The sequence below is a fragment of the Tursiops truncatus genome, chromosome 17 (assembly GCF_011762595.2).
Source record: "Tursiops truncatus isolate mTurTru1 chromosome 17, mTurTru1.mat.Y, whole genome shotgun sequence".
Lineage (NCBI taxonomy): Eukaryota > Metazoa > Chordata > Mammalia > Artiodactyla > Delphinidae > Tursiops > Tursiops truncatus.
In genome coordinates, this window is record NC_047050.1 from 50,454,767 (window position 1) to 50,476,757 (window position 21,991).

At 37.6% G+C, this 21,991-nt stretch overlaps 1 long non-coding RNA gene across 3 annotated transcripts in view; it reads right to left on the bottom strand.

The window, feature by feature from the left end:
* LOC117308697 (uncharacterized) overlaps positions 1 to 21,991 on the bottom strand; it is a 212,572-nt gene that overhangs the window by 177,285 nt on the left and 13,296 nt on the right. For 2 of the 3 annotated variants that reach the window (XR_012327317.1, XR_004522841.2), the window contains exons 2-3: positions 16,747 to 16,819; positions 14,917 to 15,001 (exon numbers count right to left, since the gene is read on the bottom strand). This is a non-coding gene — a long non-coding RNA (uncharacterized lncRNA). Of the gene's footprint in view, positions 1 to 14,916; positions 15,002 to 16,710; positions 16,820 to 21,991 lie in introns of all 3 variants that reach the window. The other variant, XR_012327318.1, reaches the window with a different exon arrangement.

The following is a 21,991-nucleotide window of genomic DNA, read 5'->3' on the forward strand; positions in this document are numbered from 1 at the left end:
CATAATTTCAGATTTTGGGGAATAGGCAGATGAGAGAATTTTTTAAATAGAATTTCAAGAAACTGTAATTGTTTCCAAGGCCCAGAAAATACAATTCCCTCCAAAGCTGTAATTGTCAAAACATATGAAAGATTTTGTAAGATTAAAAGCTCAGTATCTTACTTTTGATACCCAAAGTATGTTAAAAAATTGAAGATAGTTAATAATAAAAAATATGAAGCTCTTTTAGTGATATCAAAGTTACTTAGGTGTACTATTTCTTTAAATCTTTTTTTTTTTTTTTTTTTTTTTTTTTTTTTTGCGGTACGCGGGCCTCTCACTGTTGTGGCCTCTCCCGTTGCGGACCACAGGCTCCGGACGCGCAGGTCCAGCGGCCATGGCTCACGGGCCCAACTACTCCGCGGCATGATTATCGCGACTATCCCCTACAATACAGCAGCCTATACCACCACTTATTCTTTGCTTCATGGAAATTCAGCCTTGCTTTCCCAACAATACTGTAATGACACTATGGCAGAGATCATATCATACTCCCAAATCCTTGAAAACAGCTAGTACAAGGTTACACGGATGGTAAGTGATTAACAACTATATCAACTGATCCAGAATAGTATCTCCATTTTTTTTTTTTTTTTTTTTTTTGTGGTACGCGGGCCTCTCACTGTTGTGGCCTCTCCCGTTGCGGAGCACAGGCTCCGGACGCGCAGGCTCAGCGGCCATGGCTCACGGGCCTAGCTGCTCCGTGGCATGTGGGATCTTCCCGGACCGGGGCACGAACCCGTGTCCCCTGCATCGGCAGTAGGACTCTCAACCACTGCGCCACCAGGGAAGCCCTCTTTAAATCTTTAAAAATATTTTAATTTGTATTTTTCTGATAAAGAACTGCTGTAATTTCCTATTGCTATTTTTAACATCTTTATTGGAGTATAATTGCTTTATAATATTGTGTTAGTTTCTGCTGTATAACAAAGTGAATCAGCTATATGTATACATATAGCCCCATATCTCCTTCCTCTTGGTCTCCCTCCCACCCTCCCTATCCCACCCCTCTAGGTGGTCACAAAGCACTGAGCTGATCTCCCTGTGCTATGCGGCTGCTTCCCACTAGCTATCTATTTTACATCTGGTAGTGTATTTATGTCCATGCCACTCTCAATAGATTTTCCCTTGAAAAAGCATTTGCATGATTTATATACATTTAACAAAAGTAACTCAGTAAATTCTCCACCTTACTGTTCACACTCATTGATCTTTTCCATTCTGTTCAAATGCCCATTCCTATTCTTATCCTTCTTATTCTTAGTTGAAGATCTCACTTCCCAATTTACCAACGAAATAAAGACATCCAGCCTGAACTCCCTCACTCTCCTCTGTCCCTCCCAAACTACTGGAAGGAATTTTTCCTTCATGGAAAATGATTTCTAGTGAAAAGTGATTGACTTTCAGGTATATTGCACACACAAAAAAAACTAAATATGAACCTTCCTAGTGTTGTGATATACGAGTTGAATATTGATTTAAAACTTGAGCTGGATTTACAACCTGACTTTGACTTATTCAATTACAGATAAAGAAACTAAGGCCCAAAGAGGTTCAATAACAGTCCACTGTGACCAAATAATTTTCTTCACCTTAAAAGGTCTGTTCTAGTTCTAAAAATCTATTATCCTATGATTAAAAAGAAAATCTATGACTAGTTTATGGGTAATAGAGAGAAACATACAAAATAAATTGGCTGTAATTTATCAAAATAAAAGCAGACTATGGTTATTTAAAATCTAGTTATGAAGAGGCAAAAAATAAAGAGTATATCAGTGTATATTAATTTATTTAAAAAAATTATTAACGGTCTACCAGGAACTCTTCTAGGCTGTGGGGATACAAGCAATACAAAACAGACAATAATTCCTCCTTTCTGGGCTCACATTCTAGTGAAGGGTGACAGAGAATACAAAATGAAATAAGCAAAACTATGCATCACATCAGATGATGAGAAGTGGTATGGAATAACAGAGAAGTATGCTAATTGCCAAGAGTTGGGTAGAAGGAGAGTTACCCTAAATAGGGTCATTGGGGAAGGTCTCACTAGGAAGGTGACATTGGAGCAAAGATTTGAAACAGAAAGAATAATCCACGTAATGATTGGGGAGTGGGGGACAGGGACATGGTGGGAAGGTAGGGGGATGCAGGAAAGCGATCTTTTTAGGCAGAATGAAAAGCAAGTACAAAAGCTTGAGGTGGTACCATTTCTAGCAGGTTTCATAAACAAAAGGCCAGAACAAGAAGGCCAATGGGGCTAGAGGAGGGGGATGGAGGATTAACATGCAATAGAATAGGAAGGTATTAGAAGAGCAGCTTGCTGTAAGGTCTTATCTTTATAATGAAACAGAAGCTGTTGCAAGATGTTTGAGTAAAATGATGTGATCTAACTTATCTTTTAAAAGGCCCATTTGGACTTTTATATTGACTATAAGAGAGCAAGGGGTTAAGCAGGAACCAGTGAGAAGGCAGTTGCAATAATCCAGGTGAGACACAGATGTGGTGAGAAGTGGTTAAAGTCTGGATGTATTTCAAAGGCAAAGTCAACAGGATTTGCTGACAGGTTGGATGTGAGATATGAAAGACTATAAGGTTTTTTGGTTTGAACACCTGAAAGGATGGAGTTGCTATTACTGATAAAGGAGAAACTATGGGAGATGCTGTCTTAGATGGAGATTGAAGAATGTAATATCAGGAGTTCACTTTAGTCATGTCAAGTATGAGATGATTTTTAGACATCCAGTTAAGGATGTCAAGTAGGTAGTTAGATATATGAGTCTGAAGTCAGAAGGCAGATCTAGGAGGGGAGATACAAACTAAGAAGTCACCAGCAGATATATGGCATCTAAAGCTATGTATCTGGATGAGATTATAGAGAAGATGTTCAATGACGTAGCTTTGGGGCATTCGAACACTGCTTTGTCAAAAAGATATGAAGGATCAAATAAAGGAGTTTCAGAAAAAGCAGCCAGTAGGGTAGGAGGAAAACCAAGAGAGTGAATGCCCTGGAAGCCACAGTTTAAAATGCTGCTCAAATAAAATGAGGACTGAAAATGAACCACTGGCTTTAGAAAGGTGAAGGTCATTTGTGTCCTTGATAAGAGATATCAGGGGAAAGAGGTTTACAAAAGTCTGATGGGAGAAACTACAACATGTTTTGTACTTACAATCCATAAAAAAGAGAAATAACGATGGAGAAGGAAGAATTGCTGGAATGACAAGCTGACTTGAAGAAAGGGCAGGGAATCTAGTGATCAAGTGCGGGGGTTGCCTTTAGGAGCACGAACAACTCACAAATAGGAAAAAGAGAGAAATCAGAATATACACTGTTTCCAGAAAACAGCTTTTGCTCATTTATTACTATTACTTTTCTTAGGTTCATATTTTATATTTGACTTATGAGTTCATTATTTTAAAAGTAAGTTAACTCCTTTTTATTTTTGTACATATTTTATTTTTATACATACTAAACAGTACTTTCTAGATTTGAGAATATCTCCTTTCAATCCAAAAAACTTGCTTGCAGCTCAAGCAATTCCACTGTGCTGCAGATTCATATATGACATTCCAAGCCTTCTTTACTGTTTTCCTTAACCAAGAAAAAAGTAATTAGGATACCTCATAAGGACATTCCATTAACAGGGGTATGCCAAGATAATATTCTTTTTACTCCATACTATTTACGTAAAATATCATCTCCCTTCATACCCTTTACCCTAGGGTACTACTCTGGTAACACCCTGGGGTAAAGAATATGCAGGGAGATTGTATTTCAATATTCAGGGAGACAGTATTTAGCATTTGTTATATTTAGGTTAAATAAAATACACTTGTCCTCTTTCTTATGATTCATAATGTGGAACAAGTAAGAGGATATTAGTAAATTATTTAGACGTTACAAATATTTTCATTGACTTATCAATAAATAATAAGCTAAATATTATTAATAATGAAAATATCAGAACTACAATACAGTTTCAAAAATTCAAGTTGTCTTAAATATAAATGAGAAACTACCTTGTTTTTCAAAAACAGTGACTTCTAAGTTTGTAACTCCTACCTAGTCCTTTGTAGACATTCCAAGTCTCTTTACTGTTTTTCTTAACTAAGAAAAAAGTAACCATCATACTTCATAAGGGCATTCTATTAATGGGATATGCCAAGATACCATTCGTGTTACTCTCTATTATTTACATTTGTAATTTATTGACTATATATGTATATATATATAAAAATATATATATTTAAATATAAAATGAAATATATATGCAAGCCAACAGAATGGCTTGCATACTAGCTATATTTGAGCTTTTCGTCCAGTAAATTTATTTGGTACGACAGAAAAAAAAAACCCAAAGCAAATCTCACATGTGTTTTGATGCTGCTACTGAATGTATGACTATGTAGCAGTTTTATTCCTGAGGTATTGGGTTAGCCAAAAAGTTTGTTCGGTTAGTGAATACATTGTTCAGTAAAATTCTTGGTGAAAATGAAAAATGTTTTTTATTTTTATTTAAAACCGAACAAACTTTTTGGCCAGTGCAATACGAAACACTGCCAACTTACCTGTTAGTAGAATTTAAACTAAAATAAACACAATTAAGAATAATGTGAAAAACAACATTAAATTAATAAAATTACCACACTTTTCATGTTTCTAGAAAAACTGCCTTCTGTATATTAGTAAAATTTCTAAGAAGGACTATATATTATCCTGGGACAACATGTGCTGTGGCCTTACATTTCTCTTTTTTTTTTGCCTTAAACAGTATATTTGTTTTCTAGTGCTGATATAACAAAATGTCACAGACTGAGTGGCTTAAACAACAGAAAATTACTCTGTCACAATTCTGGATGCTAGAAGTCCAAGATCAAGTTGGCTGCAGGGTTGTTTCTTCTGAGGCCTCTCTCCTTGGCTTGTGGGTTGTGACCTTCTCCCTGTCTTCACCTGGTTTTCCCTCTGTGTCTTAATCTCTTCTTCTTGTAAGGACACCAGTCCTATTGGATTAGGGTCCACCCTAACAAACCCATTTTAACTTAATTACCTCCTTAAAGGTCCTATCTCCATATACAGTCAATTCTGAGGTACTGGATTGAGCTTCAGAATATAAATTTGGGGTGGGGGGCATAATTCAGCATATAACAAACACTATACTTAGTTACAGGGAAAATGTGTAACTTGGAGAAGGCCTTAGGGTATTTTTCTTTTATGTAGTCATAATAATTAAAAGGTAGGCCCATCAAATTAATCCACTGAAATTCTTTTTATTATAATGATTAAATGTTTATTCCTTATCATTTTAAACAGAATCATCACTCAGTGTTCTTTGAAAAACTAAAAATGGTGGAATGGATTATACAAATTTCTTTATAATTTACAAAGCACTTTCACATATTTTTTCCTGGGAAATTCATACTCATAGAAATTAGAAACTATGGCTATATCTAAAACTTTTCTTATTCTTCATTCAATGGCCATTAAACTACACTATGTGACATCTAAAAAAGAAAATAGCAGGTGGAAATTCATGTGTATGAGGATTTTGGAGACTTAAAAAGTCAGTATAAGTTTTTCTAAAAGAACGACCTAAGCCTAAAGTTGCACAATGCTTTTTCAAGTACCATAAGAATGTTTGCCTGCATCTACAATACGGTGGCAGAAGCAGGGTGAAATTAAGAAGAAAGGACAGGCTTTGGTAAATTAAACTAAGCTATCTTCCTAACTAATCTGAATACTTACATTAGCAAATAATTTACAATCATACTTTTCTCAGACTCTGATAAAGTAATTTGAAAGCTTTGGCCAATGTGTAGAAGTCCAGGTGGCTCCCAGTGGTAGAGAGTAACTTTAGTAAACTAAAATTCTGTACTGTATTTTTAAGGTTGCAGTTTAAAGAGCAGACCCACATTTCATAAGATCAGTGGCAAACACATGGCATTCTCCTCCTCTGGGGATGTCCCTAGAGTTCCACCACTCAGATTGATCAAATTAACTGAATCACTGTTCCACTCATTGAGCCTGCAGTTCACTGCCTCAAAATTCACAACTCTGCTAACTGTGGCTTCCACTATTATGGTGTGTTTTTTTCCTGTTGGCTAATACCATGCTTTTGGGTGAGAAGCTATAGGACATTATAGTTGAAGTTTCTCTATGTAAATTCAGGAAAATTCTTCAGGCTATTTTTTTCAGGTTGAAATCCCTAAAGTATTATGCCCTGGGGATAAACTCAGGACCTGGCAAGAGCAATGAGCAGAAGCATCTTTTAGAAGGGAATCTGAATTTATTCTACATGAAGTAAGGAGAAAACTTGTGATTGAACATGCCTCTATTTCCTCATTCTCCTGAAGCCCCAATAAAGTAAGTAAAGGAGTAAAAAGAGACAAAAAATATATAAGAAAAAAAAAGAAGGAAGATATGATGAGGGATTTCAACAGATTTCTTTGGGAGATGAAAAGCAGATGGATAGTGGTGTTCAATAAAGGAAGCTATAACCTGGGTGCCTAGACAGACGGTTATCCATGAGAAACACATTTCTTCTCCTTCATCTCCTTCTTCTTTCTCTTTTTCTTCCTCCTCTTCTCCTCTTTCTCCTTCTCCCTGTTCTCTTTTTAGTCTAATTTTCCCTACAGAAACCTGGAAAGGTTTAGGACATGGAAGCATAAGGCACTGGGGGAGGTGGTAGTGAAGCTCAATGCTGAGAACAAGGAGAGTGGTTGAAAGTGGCTAGACCCTTGGATTTCATCTACTCCCCACACCTCTAAGTAAATCTTTCTTTATTTTCTTCCCACCTTCTAACTTGAAGAGTACCAATATTTTAGCTTCTAGATGAAATACCACATCTAAGAGGCTCTGGACACTAGTCAGTATGGGAAATGGGGCTGAAGCCAAAATGACTAAGTCCAAATTTTTGTACTGATTGGTAAGACTCTAGCTACCCTTCTCTACCTGTTCCTGGAACATAGGATTGAGGTATGTACCCTCCCATGTGGGAGAATAAGAGAATACTTCTCGGGCTTCCCTGGTGGCACAGTGGTTGAGAGTCTGCCTGCCAATGCAGGGGACACGGGTTCGTGCCCCAGTCCAGGAAGATCCCACATGCCATGGAGCGGCTAGGCCCGTGAGCCATGGCCGCTGAGCCTGCGCGTCCAGAGCCTGTGCTCCGCAACGGGAGAGGCCACAACAGTGAGAGGCCCGCGTACCGCAAAAAAAAAAAAAAAGAAAAAAGAGAATACTTCTCTGGAGAAGCAAATGACCCCAAAGAAAACACCTATTGAAACAGATGACTGAGAGATTCCAATGAAAAAAGAAAAGCAGGTTCATTACCAATCATTATACAGATGAGGCACCCTATTCACAAACATATTGTGCTTCCCTATGGCATTCTAGGCTCTTATGCTTAAATATGAAACAGACAATTAAGCATCATAAGACATTTGAGGACAGTCCTCAACAAGAAATACAGACATTGGACTAGATAAAGAGAAAATAAATTACATAAAGAAAACAGACACAGTAAAAGGGGTAAAACATACTTTAAGGAATATTCTCAAAGAAATAACAGATGATTATTACAAGCATAAAACAAGAACAAACATGCTATAAAAACAGAACAGAGAATAAGAAAAATTATTGGAAATAAAAAATAAGATAGGTAAAATTAACAATTCAATAGGAGATTTGGAAGATAATGTTGAAGAAATTTCCCAGCTGGTAGAACAAAAAGATCAAGCAGATGGGAAACAAGAGATGAAAAGTAAAGAACTTAGAGGATCCCACAAAAGATCCAATTTCCAAACAAGAAAATGGAGAGAATGAAATCATCTATAGAATTACACAAGAAAATTCCCCAGAACTAAAATGTGTAGATACCAGTCCAGATTGGAACAGGGAGATATAAGAAAAATAAAAGCAAAGGAAGAAATTGATAATTCAACACTTGAAAAACAGTACTGAAAAACTACAGTAAATTTAGGCAAATGAAAAAAAAATGAAAACTTTAGGCAGTTACTAATTCCAGGAAAAAATAAAGGCTTGTACAGGAAGGAATGAGTAGTTGCAGTGTCCTACTTGTGCAAAATATCCTTTTTTGTTCTACTTGACCTAGAGTGACAAAATATATTTAGACAATCAGAATAAAGTAAACCCTGTATAGGAAGGACTGGGGAAGGGGAATGGAGGCAGTGGGAAAAATAACATTGCTACACAGAGATAGCAGTAAAATATGTTATTTAGAAATATGAAAATACTAGAGAAAACAAATTTTTAGAAAAATTCAGTGTTTGGTTTGGGAGAGGAGGATTGGCATTATTATAATTCTTTCAGTAAAATTTGCCTTAATAAAATCTATGTACGTACATTTGATAAAAATAAAAATCTAACTAAAATTAATACAGGGACTTCCCTGGTGGCACAGTGGTTAAGAATCCGCCTGCCAATGCAGGGGACATGGGTTCAAGCCCTGGCCCAGGAAGATCCCACATGCTGTGGAGCAACTAAGCCTGTGTGCCACAACTACTGAGCCTGTGCTCTACAGCCTGCAAGCCACAACTACTGAGCCCATGTGCCACAACTACTGAAGCCCGCATGCCTAGAACCCGTGCTCCGCAACAAGAGAAGCCACCGCAATGAAGGGTAGCCCCCACTCGCCACAACTAGAGAAAGCCCACATGCAGCAACGAAGACCCAATCCAGCCAAAAAAATAAATAAGTTAATTAAAAAAAGAAAAGTAAAATTAATACAAAAGGGAAAAACCAAGATTATAATAAAAGGTAAGAGAGACTGGAAAATGAACAGTCAAGACTTAGACATTTCATATATATGCAAAATTTAAATATTGTAAAAAAACTTTTAAGTGTAAAGCCGGACCCTATTTGTAATCATATTTTAAAAATACAGTCAAATGATACTTCTCTTATTTTCACATTATGTTAGTGCCTTGATTTATGAAATTTATGCTTTTGTTTGGTATCTTTAAGTTTACATAAAATATATACTAATTTTTTGAAAACAAGAACAAAAGATCCAAACTGTCACACACAGCATTCTACCAAGTTAATAAGAGTAACTCTGTAACAGTATATCTCTGCAAAACTTTGTTTCCAAAGTGAGGGTAGGGAACAGCTCATTTCCTACCTTAGTCATTGGTTGTGAGGAACAGAGACTCACTCAAACTAGCTAAGTAATGATGGGGAACTTATTTAAAGGGTAAAACACTATTTAAAAACTCAAGGGCAAGTTTTATGAGAGAATGGAACAAGGAAAGAGAATGCCATCAAAATCCAGGGCTGCTGACTTCATTCTCTCTATTCTCTCTCTCCAGGGCCACAGGGACTCTTATTTCTTCATCCTTATATGCACCTCAATCACTACTTTTTCTCTATGGAGCACATCTCCCTGTTTCACTTATACTAGCCCAAACATGGCCACTAGGGTCAGCTTTGGGTGATCTCTCTAAATGTTCCAAAGTTGTGACAAGAATTCCTAAGTTCTAATTCCAAATGCCTGGAAGATGAATCTGACTGGCTCAGCTTGAGTCAGGTGCCTACAATTTATCCAATCAGTCTCGGCTGTGTTTATCTGGTGGGGTGAATGATGTGTGTGTGTGTGTGGGAGTTGTCATGTGACACCATGCTCACTCAGCAAGGATTGTGGGAAGAGAGAAGAGATGACAAACAGGCAAACTAACAGGTTTGCTTTATCTTTTCAGCTCTCTTGATAAGAACTCAAAAGGTTTCTTTCAATCCCTATCCTAGTTTCTCCAAACAAAACTGTCTACTCAGTAGGGGTGTCTACTCAGTAAATTCGAGTGAATGACAGGTATCCCAAATGACGTAGTGAAATGTGAAAAGTGTAAAAAGAGAACTTCCCTGGTGGTGCAGTGGTTGAGAGTCCACCTGCCGATGCAGGGGACACGGGTTCGTGCCCCGGTCCGGGAAGATCCCACATGCCGTGGAGTGGCTGGGCCTGTGAGCCATGGCCGCTGAGCCTGCGCGTCTGGAGCCTGTGCTCCGCAACGGGAGAGGCCACTGCAGTGAGGGCCCCGCGTACCGCAAAAAAAAAAAAAAAAAAAATATGCCTGCCAATTCAGGAGACACAGTTTCGACCCCTGGTCTGGGAAGATCCCACATTCCACAGAGAAACTAAGCCCATGCACCGCAAATACTGAGCTTGCACTCTAGAGCCCATGAGCCACAACTACTGAAGCCCACGCGCCTAGAGCTGGTGCCACGCAACAAGAGAAGCCACCGCAATGAGAAGCCTGTGCACCACAATGAAGAGTAGCCCCTGCTTGCCACAACTAGAGAAAGCCCGCGCACAGCAACCAAGACCCACGCGGCCAAAATATAAATAAATAAATAAATTTATTTTTAAAAAATGTGTAAAGAGAAATGTATGTCTCTCTTCTCATTCTTGAATAATTTTTATTTCACATGTATATGTTAGAATTCTAAATCAGGGGAGTTATAGGAAACTTTCTTAGTCCTATTTTCCCTCTTTCAGACATTCCCACAACTGACCTGTATTTTTGGTCAATATGATTACCTTGTGATGTAAGTTGTTATTTGAAGATTTTCATTATGGCTGTTAGTGGTATGAGAATAGACCTGTGTCACAGGAAAGTTTTCCAGAATTTCCAGAAGTTATTGTTCAAGCTATTGGTGCTTCACTTATTATTAAAGGATTAAAAATTACATTTTTATTTCCAACTATGGGAAACCAATTCTTATATCCCCATCTACTTTATATCCTATGTAGGTAAGTAATGAGGAATAGGGTTAGGATGATGAGTGATAGGCTGGAAGAAATACGTTAGATTTTTAAAACACAAGCTATTTGAACTAGCATTATATTAGCCCCCATAAAAATATCCCATATGTTCATTTCTTGAAAATTGCTTTCATTTCCTTTTAAAGCTGAAAAAAATAAAACAAAATTAAAATTATGTTAAATGATACTCATATCTTAGCTTTTTCCCTAAGGATATCAAGGAGAAATTCCAAAGAGAAGAGAAAAAGAAATACTGTATGTTAGCAGGGTTTATCAGCAGTGTTTTTATGGGTTAAAGAGGTTCAGTTTTAGGTTATGTGTGGGAAAAGATGTGAGACAGGTGTGATTATAATCTCATTGCATTCCACATCTTCATAAGTTGGTTTCGAGTAGGTAGTTGCTTATTTTATAAATTTAAGAAACCATTTGGGCTTCTTGGATATCTTGTTAAAAATTCAAGACAATTGCCTGCAGATTTTACAAATTTAAAGTAGATGGATTAGTAAAGTGTGCATAAAAATGTGAAAAATAAAAATTACCTTTGCTTCCTCCAAGATAATATTTTCAAATCTATATCAGGTTTCCATTTAACTGTCATTAAGGGAATATTACACAGTTTGCTACATTATCCTGTACTAGAACTGAATGATGAATGGAAAAGAAAATAGAACTAGTCTATGAAATGATGACTTCATCAGAGTGATTATTTTATTTTTTATTTATTTATTTTTTATTATTATTTTTTTTTGCGGTACGCGGGCCTCTCACTGCTGTGGCCTCTCCCGTTGCGGAGCACAGGCTCTGGACCCACAGGCTCAGCGGCCACGGCTCACGGGCCCAGCCGCTCCGCGGCATGTGGGATCTTCCCGGACCGGGGCACAAACCCATGTCCCCTGCATCAGCAGGCAGACTCTCAACCACTGCTTCACCAGGGAAGCCCTATTTTTAAAAATTTTTTTAACATCTTTATTAGAGTAAAATTGCTTTACAATGGTGTGTCAGTTTCTGCTTTATAACAAAGTGAATCAGTTATACATACACATACGTCTCCATATCTCTTCCCTGTTGCATCTCCCTCCCTCCCACCCTCCCTATCCCACCCCTCTAGGTGGTCACAAAGCACCGAGCTGATCTTCCTGTGCTATGCGGCTGCTTCCCACTAGCAGAGTGATTATTTTTAACCACTTAAAATTTATTGTATTCATGTGTCAGGTATTGTGCTATGCTTTCACAGCAATTATCACATTTAATTTTCTAAATAACCTCTGAGGTAGGTATTATTATTTTCTATCAAATGAGATATCAGGGACTTACATAAAGTTATATTATTAATAATTTGTAAAGCCAGAAATGAAGTCGAAGTTTTAGAATTCCAAGGAATATCAGTGTTTTAGTATATTGACTGCAATTGAAAAAAACAACTATTTAGTAGAGTTCTTTTTTGGGGGCAGTAACTGTGAGAAATGTCATGTCCTTATATTTGTGTCATATATTTATTCAGATCTTTATTTGCATAGCTACAATTCACTTGGCTTTTATTCCTTTAGTGACAATTTCTTCAAAAACTTATGTCTCCTCAGGAAGAATCTAAAGAATTTCATGTAGTTCTTATTCCATTTTCAGACAGCCTGAGGTATAATTCATTTATAATACAATAAACTGAATGTATATAAAATACCATTTGAATAGTTTTGACATTCACAGTTGCGAAATCATCACTGCAATCAAGATAATAAACATATCCATTACTCTCAAAAAACAAACAGGGACTTCCCTGGTGGTACAGTGGTTAAGAATCCGCCTGCCAATGCAGGGGACACCGGTTCGATCCCTGATCCAGGAAGATCCCACATGCCATGGAGCAACTAAGCCCACGTGCCACAACTGCTGAGCCAGTGCTCTAGAGACTGCAAGCCACAACTACTGAGCCTGTGTGCCTAGAACCCGTGCTCCGCAACAAGAGAAGCCACCACAATGAGAAGCCTGTGCACTGCAACAAAGAGTAGCCCCAGCTCACCACAACGAGAGAAAGCCCACGTGCAGCAATGAAGACCCAATGAAGTCAAAAATAAATAAATAAATATTTTAAAAACAAACAAACAAACAAACAAAATCTATGTCTTCTCATAGGTTTGGCCACTGGTAACTCAGATACATTTCAGAAACTCAGGTACCTGAGTCTTGCAGCAAAAAGTTTTTATATTTTATTGAGTAATACATACTTTTTCTTCCTTAAATTAAAAATTCTTCATCTTTTCTAATTAGAAAAAAATTGCCTATCTAAGTTAATTTCATATAACTGCTCTTATGTGACTGTAATTTTTTGGAAAAGAACTCTCAAAATCAGACCAATGTACTCTGGTTGAACTTTTGTTTTTTAGTTAATTGTGCTTAGCATGCAGCTCAGGTTGATAATCTTGTCTGTGTTGACACTAAAGTATCTACTTATTGATGTTATGCTGCCAATTATAACTATTTTCATAAGTGATAATCTAAATTTAGCTCTTGATAGTTCAAAAATATCTAACTGTTATCATCAACACTTCTCAAAAAATATCAACATAATTTTATTTTGTTTCTAATTTTCTAGCATTTTAGAATGGGAAAACTTTTGTTCAGAATTAATGGTTAAAGGTTTTACTAGCTATTTATGAACTAAGTGAAAACCTGCAAGACTATTTTCCATTGTTTCAAATATATAGTGCAAATCCGACGTCTTATGTCCTCTACTCATATTGAATCAGGCTAGATTAAGGATAATAATCATAAATACCATTTCTAGCTACTAAATAAATTTATTCCTTACATTTTATGTTAGGTGGTATCATAATTGGGGCAACCAATACATTAAGATAGATTAGTTTTCACAAGTTTGACTTAACATGTTATATATCTCAAACTACAGTTAAATGCCGTAGACTCTTTTATTTTCAACGAATTCCAATGAGGCAAAAAACACAAACAAAAAGCATAATTCCTCTGAGAATTTAGAGTATGGAGATCTGTAATTCATGAGATTACTAATTTTAATTCCTGCACAGGGATATTGTTTGATCTACTATTTTATTGAGAGGCTGGATTTTAGCTGTGAAATTTACCTGCAAAATTGTTTTATAATAGAAAATAACATGCTTTTGCTTTCAGTATTACTATTGTAAGAAAAAAACAGACTAAAACCAGATTATTAAGGCCTCCTTTTTTTTCTTCCTAAGGACAGCAAGGAAGTCACTATACAAAGTAAAATAAAAATAGAGAGAAAGCATAGATTTGTGAAGGCACAAATCAGATTCAGAAACTTCTCTTGGCCTGAAGCATTACAACACACAAAGCATGCAGGAGAGATCTTTAAGGGAGTCTGCCCTGTGTCATCAAGGGTCTAGATTACATCATCATTGATTTCATCTTCTCCATCTCCTAATTTTAATGGCTCTGCTTTCCCAAAGGCTGCTGTAATTTATCCCATGGGTTCTCAAAATAAGCGAAATTTAAAATAGAAACACTGCTTCTGTGTTGTCTTTATTGTCTTTGCCTTTTTTTGATACCACATCTATTTGCAGAGATAACAGTACCTTCTTCTCCAGTTCCAATGAAAATGCTCTTTATATATTCAGTTTTATCAATGAGATGAAGAATTTTTGTGATTTGTGAAATAAGACACAAATAATACATTTACTCTGCTTTACTGTAAAATTTAACCATAATGAATTTTGCTGAATTTATGAGACAAGAGATATATCCAAAATAAATTTGGATGAAATGTTTTGCAGCATGTGATAATTCAACTATAATTTTATTTTTTTTTCTTACATCAGACTGGAGCAACCCTTCCACAAACATATTTTTAAAATAAACAAAATTACGGTAGTTTTACTTTCTAATATGTTCACTCCTTCCGAGATTCACTGGGAAAGAGTAAAAACTCTTGAAGAGGGTAATGAGTCCCAGCTGAGAATCATGTGCCAAGATGCTCAATGACTTTTTTTTTCTTTAAAGACATAGATAATAAGGATAGGAAATAATTTTTAGCTATTAGGGAGTGCTTCTTTAAAAAAAGCAACTAGAAGTTCCACCTTGAAAATAAGTGAATTACCATTTCGAACTGCCTTACCTTATCTGAGAGTAGGAAGGGGTTTAAGAAGTTAGCAGCAGTTCTCAAATGTATCTGTCACTCAGGTAGAAGTTGTCACTGGTCCCTGGTAAAAAGTTAAATTTACTTCTCAGGAACTGTTCTTTAGTGAATCCTTAATATTCTTTCAGTGTTAAAATAGCAGTTTTAAGATGGAATGATGTGAAGCTAAATTGTGGTTGTTACTTCTAATGTACTCACTTAGCAAAATAAAAAGTTGGCAACTGTATATCAGTCCCCTTACCTTTGCCCTTGAAAGTTTACTGGTTCATAAAGCCCCAGATTGGTGAGCACTTTTCTAATAGAGCTTCTGTCTTTCCACAAATACTTAGTCTCTGGGGACAGATCATGAACATGACACACAGGTGTCAAATAAAACGTAGAGTCTCAAGATAGACAAGTAAGTAATGATTGTAATACAGTGGAATAAGTGCTTTTAGGGAAACGGAAGTGCAGGGAATACTGGAGCATATGAGCAGGCCACCTAATCCTGATTTGGGGAAGTCAGGCAAGGATTTCTCTAGGAAAAAGATATAAAACATGACTAGTACCTATTGGCTTTGTGAGCAAAGCATTTCCCTTGAGGTAACTAGGTACTTAGAAAAGCAAACCAAGGGGCTGCTTTATCACCATGGAATTAGAGCAAATGGCTATAATTAGAGCCTGTTAAACTTTGATGAAATAATCATGTCCCAGCCAGTACAACAGTGGCCAGGTATTAATTTCTCTAGAGGCAAGGTAGTGGGATAAAATTTTTGAGGTAAGAAGTGATATTCTCTTTCTCCATGTGTCTCTCTCTGTTTCTGTCTGTCTTTCTGAGAGTGAAACTTTCCTTATCCTCCTCCAGATCCTGAATCTTTGTCTCAGAAGAAGAGAGTTATCTGGGGAGAAAACTGGGAGGGCAGGAACCTCATCTTTCTGGGTTTGTTTTCCAAAACCCACCAAAGAGGATACAAGTAGGTGCCTCTGGATAAATCACAAATAAGACAGCGCCCAGGGAATAAAGCACTGGGGATGTGGGGGAACTTTCCCTGAGACTAAAATATTGTTCTCACAGGGCTGGGGAGTTGAGGCAGGAGGGATAGAGAGGAAGAGAATACTCAAGGGGAGCGGATAAAAGCAGAATTTGGTGGTTCCCAAGGACAGAGCCATATATCCAGTCAGAACCTCAAGGAGGTGAGAGCACCCAGTAAAAAAAAGGTTGGAAGGTATGCCTAGGGAGGGAATCTCAAATTCGCATGTGATCCAAAGGTAGTCAGGAGAGCCACAGGACCTGGAGGCGCTTGTGGAGAGAAACAAGGGCTGTATTGCTAACTGGGAGACTAGGCAGGCTTCCCAATGCCTTGAGACTACATAAGCGTGACTCATATATAACTGGTATGGCTGTAGTGGTTGATAAATTATCAAAGTACTTTATATTTGTTGATAGGCATTTACCCAGAATGACCTACCCTCCCCAAACTAAAGGATTAATGCCTGGGATGGCAGAGGAACCTCCAGGATGCCACATAAGCACTAAACCTGGCATCTGCATCCTTTCTGACTGGTTGGTATATTAGTTACCTCACGGTGCATGGCACTTTACTCCAAAAATCGGCAGCTTAAAGCAGTAATAACTACTTGTTGTCTCACAGAGTTTCTGTGGGTTAGGAATTTGGGAGCAGCTTAGCTGGGCTATTCTGGCTCATGGTATATCATGAGTTTGTAGTCACGAGGTCAGCTGGGTCTGCAGTCTTGACTGGCACAGGGGGACCAATCCTAAGATGTGTCACTCACATAGCTGGCAAGCTGGAGGAGGCCTCAGTTCCTCACCTTGTGGAGCTCTCTGTGAAGCTGCTTGGATGTCTTCGGTGACATGGCATCTGCCTTCCCCAGAATGAGTGACCTAAGAGAGAGCAAGGCAGAGCTATAGTGTCTTTTATTACTTAGCCTTCAAAGACACACTCCATCATTCCTGAAGTATCCTACTGATGACACAGGTAATCCCTATTCATTGGGAGAGAGACTACACAGGGTATAATAACTAGGAGGTGAAAATAATTGGGGGTCAACTTTAAGGCTCCTACCACAGTCGGTGACCTTGTCCTATGGGTTGTTAAATATTTGGAATGTCACTTTCACACAAGTCAGAGTAGCCTTGAAAAAGGAGGAGGCAGAAGTGCAGGGCAAAGTCCAACCTGACTGAGATTAAATTTTTGTCTTCCTCCAAGAATGGTACCTCAAACAGAAGCTGGGTTTTATAAAAATGTAAATTTTCTTCTTGCACACCTGAATTTGTGTACTGAGATTCATGGCTACTGTGTTCCATGTAACTGCTCCCTGAAAATAACTGCCAAAGTTTTCTTTGTTCACCATTCCTCTTCTATCGCTTTAATTCTTTCCTTCAAAGGTACAATCCTTCAATAACTTTGCTATTTAGAATGTGAATCTGGGAAGCACTCTGCCTCTTCCCATTAATAGTGATTTCATCATATCATTCCTTCTGGAAGCCCAGAATGTGGAGCACGTATAATGTCCTTCCTAGAAGGGCATCTGTGCAGCAAGGCAAATGCTAATTAGTGCTGCCTTGGCGTTCAGAAGAAAGAAGGGCAGGTTGACAGTGAGGGTCATTGGATTTATGCACCATTCACATTTATTATCTGTTTTGGGGACAACCATTGATAAAATATGACATTGCTTAAGTTTATTAACAAAGAATCATCAATGATATAGTATGGCAGTTACCCAGTGAATTATCAAGGGGCATGTCTGAGTCCATGCCTTTGGAATTTTCTAGGACTTCATGGAGATCCTGAGTTGCAGAATTTTAGAAACGCTGCCCATTTTGAGAGTTATACTGTTATTCTTGGAAAGATGTTTAAAAATTCTAAGTTACTTGGATACATTTGGAATCTGGGTGAAAAGAGAAAGAAATATGAAGTTCTAGGTAATTTATCAATGGAAGCAGCATTAGTTCCCAACCCAAGAAAAGAATGAATAATTCCCCATTTGTGTCTCATAAAAAACAAGCAAAATTTCAAGCCTCTGTGGGCTGGATATATTTTACCATGTCTCCTCTTCAACACAAGTCAACCATTGCTGAGCCATTAATCATATACTAGAAAAAGACATTCTGTGGAGTTGAAATATAATTTCCATATGAAATATAGCTATGTTTAATAGCTTCTGAGCTATGTATGTCAAATAGCTTCTGAGTCTAGCTATTACTTCAGGAGAACACACAGCCCTACCTCTCATCAAAAATGGAAGCTCACACCCAGAATGAAAGAATAATAATGGCTACTGTGGCAGTTATGGTGGTCCAGTTAGAATCTCTCTTCAAGAAAGAACTTGCTATTCAGCTGCAAGGGGGGCAGGGAGCTGACAGCCTTTAGCTGCTAAAGGCTTCAGGATTTATCTCAGCTTCTGAGCTGAGGCAACACCCTTCAAGGCAGACCTCAGTCAATGACTGAACATGTCGGGGTCCTAAGGCCTGGATACTTCTGCCCACTGTAGTAAGACTGTTCTAATTGGTAATCTTTGCTCAGAAGCTTTTCTTATTGAGTTGGCTGACACTTGGTCAGATCTAAATCATGGCATGAGACTTGTTCTGTCCAATCCTGCTTCTTACTCTCCTTTCACATGTATCATATATGCATCATGGTCTGCAAGCATTCCCTACCCAATCTCGCTTTCTTCACATGGAGTGTCCCCTAGTAAAACTCTTGCATTCCCATCTCAACATCTGCTTCTCAGAGGCCCAAAATGACACAGCTACTATTTACTAAGAACCTACTGTGTGAAGGAGTATATCATAGTGTGTTTGGGGAAGCTATTTAACCTCTCCTAACTGTTCTCTCATCTATAAAGTGGGGTTGTTGTAAAAATTAAATGAAATAATCTACAAAGAGTAATTTGTACAGGCCCTGGGATACAGCAAGTACTCAATAACTGGTATGTAACACTAAAAGTATTATTATACCATATGCTAGAGTCTGTGTGAGAAATTTTTTATTACTTGTAATTCTTGTTAAATATCAAATATTATTGTGCTTATTTAACATATGAAGTAACTAGTGTTCACTGAAGTTAAAATAACTTGTTCAAATTACTTTATATACTTCAACCTGGGATTCAAACGCAGCAAGTTCTGTAGAAGACAGCAATGCACACGTATGCTAGCAAAGAATCCACTGCTGTTATCTAGAATGTAAAGGAGTTCCACACCCTCTATGGCATGGTATGTACAATCTGTAATTAATAAAAACTACGTTGGGGATTCATTCATAACTTTAAGTCTACTCTTAATTCCACCATGTATATGACATTAGACTCTAACAAAGGGTGCTTAAACCAAGAATTGGTCAAAAAGCTCAGAATAGCAATATATAATGCCACTGCCACTGCCTGATGAATAATGATCAGTTATTTTATTTTTTGCATTTTATTTTAATTTTTTGAATTTTATATTATTTTTTATACAGAAGGTTCTTATTAGTTACCTATTTTATACATATTAGTGTATATATGTCAATCCCAATCTCCTAATTCATCCCCCCTGTGCCTGCTTTCCCCCCTTGGTGTCCAAACGTTTGTTCTCTACATCTATGTTTCTATTTCTGCCTTGAAAACCGGTTCATCTGTACCATTTTTCTAAGTTCCACATATATGCATTAATATACAATATTTATTTTTCTCTTTCTGACTTACTTCATTCTGTATGACAATCTCTAGGTCCATCCACGTCTCTACAAATGACCCAATTAAGTTCCTTTTTATGGCTGAGTAATATTCCCATTGTATATATGAACCACATCTTCCTTATCCATTCGTCTCTCGATGAGCATTTAGGTTGCTTCTATGACCCGGCTATTGTAAATAGTGCCGCAATGAACACTGGGGTGCATGCGTCTTTTTGATTTATGGTTTTATCTGGGTACATGCCCAGTCATGGGACTGCTGGGTCATATGGTAATTCTATTTTCAGTTACTTTAAAAAACCTCCATACTCTTCTCCATAGTGGCTGTATCAATTTACATTCCCAACAACAGTGCAAGAGGGTTCCCTTTTCTCCACACCCTCTGCAGCATTTGCTGTTTGTAGATTTTCTGATAATGCCCATTCTAACCAGTGTGAGGTCATACCTCATTGCAGTTTCGATTTGCATTTCTCTAATAATTAGTGATGTTGAGCATCTTTTCATGTTCCTCTTGGCCATCTCTACTCCTTCTTTGGAGAAATGTCTATTTAGGTCTTCTGCCCATTTTTTCATTGGCTTGTTTATTTTTTTAATATTAAGGTAAAGGAGCTGTTTATATATTTTGGAGATTAATCCTTGGTCCATTGATTCATTTGCAAATACGCTCTCCCATTCAGAGGGTTGGGTTTTCATCTTGTTTATAGCTTTCTTTGCTGTGCAAAAGCTATTAAATTTCATTAGGTCCCATTTGTTTTTACTTCCATTACTCTAGGAGGTGGGTCAAAAAAGATCTTGCTGTAATTTATGTCAAAGAGTGCTCTTCTTAGGTTTTCCTCTAAGAGTTTTATAGTGTCTGGCCTTACATTTAGGTCTTTAATCCATTTTGACTTTATTTTTGTGCATGGTGTTAAGGAGTGTTCTACTTTCATTCTTTTACATATAGCTGTGCAGTTTTCCAGCACCACTTACTGAAGAGACTGCCTTTTCTCCATTGTATATCCTTGCCTCCTTTGTTATAGATTAGTTGACCATAGGTGCATGGGTTTATCTCTGGGCTTTCTATCCTGTTCCATTGATCTATATTTCTGCTTTGGTGCCAGTACCATATTGTCTTGATGCCTGTAGCTTTGTAGTATACTCTGAAGTCAGGGAGTCTGATTCCTCCAGCTCAGTTTTTTCTCTCAATATTGCTTTGGCTATTCGGGGTCTTTTCTGTCTCCATACAAATTTTTAATTTTTTTGCTCTACTTCTGTAAAAAATGCCATTGGGGAGTCAGCTCGACACACTACCAGTCCCTCCCATCAGGAAGCTTGCACAAGCCTCTTAGATAGTCTCATCCACCAGAGGCAGACAGCAGAGGCAAGAAGACATACAATCCTGCAGCTTGTGGAACAAAAACCACATTCACAGAAAGACAGACAAGATGAAAAGGCAGAGGGCTATGTACCACATGAAGGAACATGATAAACTCCCCAAAAAACAACTAAATGAAGTGGAGATAGGCAACCTTCCAGAGAAAGAATTCAGAATAATGACAGTGAAGATGATCCAGGATCTCGGAAAAAGAATGCAGGCAAAGATCGAGTAGATGCAAGAAATGTTTAATAAAGACCTAGAAGAATTAAAGAACAAGCAAACAGAGATGAACAATACAATAACCAAAATGAAAACTACACTAGAAGGAATCAGTAGCAGAGTAACTGAGGCAGAAGAACAGATAAGTGACCTGCAAGACAGAATGGTGGAATTCACTACTGTGGAACTGAATAAAGAAAAAAGAATGAAAAGAAATGAAGACAGCCTAAGAGACTTCTGGGACAATATTAAATGCAACAACATTCTCATTATAGGGGCCTCAGAAGGAAAAGAGAGAGAGAAAGGACCAGAGAGAATATTTGAAGAGATTATAGTCAAAAACCTCCCTAACATGGGAAAGGAAATAGGCACCCAAGTCCAGGAAGCGCAGTGAGTCCCATACAGGATAAACCCAAGGAGAAACATGCCAAGACACATAGTAATCAAATTGTCAAAAATTAAAGACAAAGAAAAATATTGAAAGCAGCAAGGGAAAAACGACAAATAACATACAAGGGAACTCCCATAAGGTTAACAGCTGATTTCTCAGCAGAAACTCTACAAGCCAGAAGGGAGTGGCATGATATACTTAAAGTGATGAAAGGGAAGAACCAACAACCAAGATTACTCTACCCAACAAGGATCTCATTCAGATACGATGGAGAAATCAAAAGCTTTACAGACAAGCAACAGCTAAGAGAACACCACCAAACCAGCTCTACAACAAATGCTAAAGGAACCTCTCTAAGTGGGAAACACAAGAGAAGGAAAGAACCTACAAAAACAAACCCAAAACAGTTAA